This window comes from Adiantum capillus-veneris, chromosome 1 (assembly GCF_014529385.1).
Source record: "Adiantum capillus-veneris isolate H3 chromosome 1, ASM1452938v2, whole genome shotgun sequence".
NCBI classification, from domain to species: Eukaryota; Viridiplantae; Streptophyta; class Polypodiopsida; order Polypodiales; family Pteridaceae; genus Adiantum; species Adiantum capillus-veneris.
This window is the reverse complement of record NC_140931.1, coordinates 117,252,892-117,257,072: the sequence shown is the minus strand read 5'-3', so window position 1 is coordinate 117,257,072 and position 4,181 is coordinate 117,252,892.

Below are 4,181 nucleotides of genomic sequence, written 5' to 3'. Positions count from 1 at the left end.
GTGAAATTGTGCAATTTGATGAATAAAAATAATATTTCCTCCCTTTTTTTAAAAAGATCTTGACTCCAAAATGTCGATTTTCAACGTAACGTTAGCCTCTTCCTCATCGGTCGAGCGCCACTCTCTCTCTAGAACTGAAAGGCCCAAAAGTGAGTCCAACTTTCTCCTAATGAATCACAAAGGGGTTTACACATCATCAAAGCGGTCTCTTGAGAGATGCGATTTTTTGAACACGTGTAAAGCTTCTTTCTTAGGTTTTCACAAGAAATTTTGGCATCCATTTTGTGCTTTGGTTTACGATCTTTGTGGATAGAATTTCATAATATGGTCATGGAACATGGTTGATGCCAATTGTACATGCATTTCGAAAAGCACTTTTGAGTGTCAATGAGTTGTCTTGAAAGCATTGTTTTAGCATTGATTAGGTTCCAATTTGCATCTTTTTTGGCGCTTGTCTATGCGTGGTCACTCTATTGATGTACATAAAGTGCGGATCTCCATTATATTTGACATTGTGGAGCCACTTTGGCTTCTTGGATGTAGTTTTGGGTTTGAGAGTCTGCACGGAGATTGCACTCATTTCGCAGGGGAGACTCATACCAATTTTTCGTAGATTTTTTGCCATAGGTTTGGTTTGCTTGTCATACACTATTTTTTATGTATCTACCATCATTAAATTGAGATGATTATTCCATCCTTTTGTGGTTAACTTTTCTCCCACATTGATGGGAATATGGTTGATTTCAAACACAGACTGGTGTTCTTGTATCCACTCTTGCAAGAGTAAGATTTGTGTATGCTCATAGTGGTTACATGTAGGCTTATGGTATGCACATTTTTTTATCAAAGAATATTCTAATCGTGAGTCTAATCCATATAGTTTATAGGTAGTCACCGATTATAGGTTCTATGTACTTTTGGTAGTTGAGAACTTCATCAGTGTGATTATTGAAGAGCATAGTGTGGTTACACTACAGAGGGACATTTTATGCAATGATGATGCATTTGAGCACTACGTGTGCTGGTGAGCTCTTTTGAGATTTTTTTCTCCCCACAAGGATCTCCTTTTGTTCCAAGTTTAGTGCACTTCTCTTTGGCATTGGTTTATGCACATTACCATTGTACATGCGGTAGAGCCATAGATCTTGTTTATCCCACTTTGACATTCACTTATGGTAGTTGATATGTATGACATTTGTGTGTTCATTATAACAACTCATGTGAGATAGCGGTCTTGTTCATGTCAGCACTTGAGATATTGGCATTGTGATCACACAGGCACATCAGACGACGTTGCTTTAGATGCATGAGGTAGCGGCAGAGATGTATGCAAGATGCATATGCGACTTTGACACAAGTTAGAGAGGCATTTATAATGGTGGTATATATCAATGATTGTGATCATATTTGTCTCAAGAATATCTCTTGTAGATATGACTATGGATAGCACACTTTCTCCATAGTGGTTAATAAAAGGCAATGCTGCTTTCCACATCACACCTTGTCGTGAGTGGTTTAATAGTTTTCCTAGTGGGAGACTTGGTTGTGCATGACATGTTGATGGTTCAATGTGTGACATAGAGGATGCAAGATATATATGCTTGTCATTGTCCAATGATGCATCATACACACTTCTTTATGTGCAATATGCTCCTTAGCTAAGGTAAAGTTTGATCTCGGTGTGAGACAATTGAGAGACAATGGATGTCAAGTAGTGCTTATAGAGCACTCTTTCTAGATACATTGTGGTTTTCTAATCATTGCAAGAGGAGCCAAGATTGGCTTGGTTTACCCTATGCATTTATCTGTGGTGCAAGATGACATAGTCTTAATTACATTACAATCATGTCAGCGATAGACTAGATATATATCTTTCACGGATGAGCTCGAGAGTGTTGTGCACGACATGTTTGTAGATGCAGATTTAGAGCATCCATGCTCTAGCACTACAAGAGATGCTTAAGCTTAATGATTCTCATTGTGCAACACTAAAAACTCACAGCAATGTTATGAGTGTTGCCATAGGCGTCACTATATAGCGATGCCTATAGCGATGCTCATAGCATCAAGTATAGCGATGACAACTTTCTAGGTAAAAATAGCCTGAGAATGACAAAATTGAGATATGTGCTGAGTTTCGGAGATCTAGCCGTTGTTTTGGTCTTTGTACATGACCCCCAATCCACAATGTGTGCGTAGACCCCCTTCTGTCCAAAATGAAGCATCATGTTGCGGGAGTGTAGGTTATTGTGGAGATAGTCGTGTGCATGTAGATACTTCATGGTTTGAAGAAGAGCGCTTATTATCAGCAAAATGTTATTTTGGAACAACTCTATTGTTCCTTCAGTGGGGTCACATAATCGTGAATGGAAAGTTGATTTCCATCTACATTGCACTCTTTTATCCACTGCTCTATATGGTTGCCATTCCAAAACCGTGAAATGAGATAAATAATGCCTCGATAAGTGATGTCCAAAACTGTGGCTTTGTCTTTAACCTGTTGATCCACTATGGGTCCATGCAAGTCGGCTTTTAATATCTTCGCCGCATACGGTGGATCTTTAAATTCAGGATGGGTGACACCTACATGCTTCATGTGTGCTCATCTCCCTTCTCCCAGTTGTGGAGCCTGTATGTTGAAGATTGTAGTTTCTGGTAAGAGATGCAATATAAGGGGGAGATGAGACTGTTCCAGAGTGAGAGCAGCACTAGCAACAAACTCTATTCTAATGGTAGCTCCTGGATCTTCGGTAGCATTGAAAGAGATGGATTCCACTCTCGTTCGCTTTGCTGCTCTTTCCAACTTCTCCTTTCTCTTGAACTCAATATTATACAGTTGTTGCACAAGTTGTATGCGAGTATCTATGCCTGAAAAGGTAATGATTTGGGATTTTTTAGATCCTAAAAAACTTTTTGCTTGGTCCAATAGATTGCTTGACCATGTTAAATAATGAACCTGGTGTCATTAAAGATATGTCAAAAGCAGCGGGCGCAAATACAAGTTGGAGTTTCTCAAATACAGACTTTGCTAAGGCATCTATGAACTAGTAATAATGTTACGGAGCAGAAGGGTTTAGGAAATGACAAATCTCAGGCTCTAACATGTGATAAAAGTGACGTACTATAACTTTGAATGCAAACTTTTGTTGATGTTTCGCTAGCTTGGTGTTCGCCATATATGTAATAGATAATTTTAAAACAGAAACGTTATAAGATGAGAGGGCAAACTATCAAAATGTGGCATGACCCTAAACCATAAAAAACTGACATAATTTATAGCAAAAACAATGATATATTATGATTGCAAACCATACATTGTACAATAAATGATTGAAACTTTAAGAAATAACAAGCACACACAAAGAGAGAGAGATAGAGAGAGGTGAACAGGCCAGGAGTGTGAGGGACGCTCATCACAAGAACTAGACTCTATTATGACGTGTCTTTGGAGTTTGAAGCACAAGAGTAAACAGTGTGTTACAGAGAGATGAAGAGGGCATGAACTATGCACCTCTCCACTCTATGTTTGACGAGCAAAACTTTTGCGTTTCTATGTGGTACAAATGATGATGTGAACTGATCTAAAATTGAGAAACCTATAGGTCACTCTGAAGTGAGAGGTGTAGCATCATGCCTACTACACTCCACGAGTCAACCACTAAATTCTAACTCAGCTCTATGGTGAGAGATATACTAGTGCACCACACGAGTGAGAATCTAAGTCTATCCTAGAACCCTTCCTTGCAGTGAGCCAAGTGGATGCACAGCACGAGAAAAGATACTAGATTCCACTCACTTCTGGAGTGAGCCAGATGGCTACACACCACGAAGTGGCCTATAACCTGCAATCCAACTATGTGGTGAGAGAAAAATTGCTACACCACACGAGTCTGGCACAACACTAAAAAAAAAGTTAGTAGACATAAAAAAGTGGAAAATTATACCGCAATAGTCTCTATCCATCGATAAATGTATTGTAGCTCTCGAACTAAGCAATCTCTCAAATCCTAGCAAGAGAGCAGGCAGTCACTTGTTTCGATCAAAATCGGTGACTGTCTTTATATAAGCACTTTCTTTGATCGAAAGATCTTTCGTCAAAAGATACTTTGATGGAAATTTTGATTGAAATATCTTTCAATCAAAAGTAAAAAGTACAGCTATTCGGTGATTATTTAGGATAT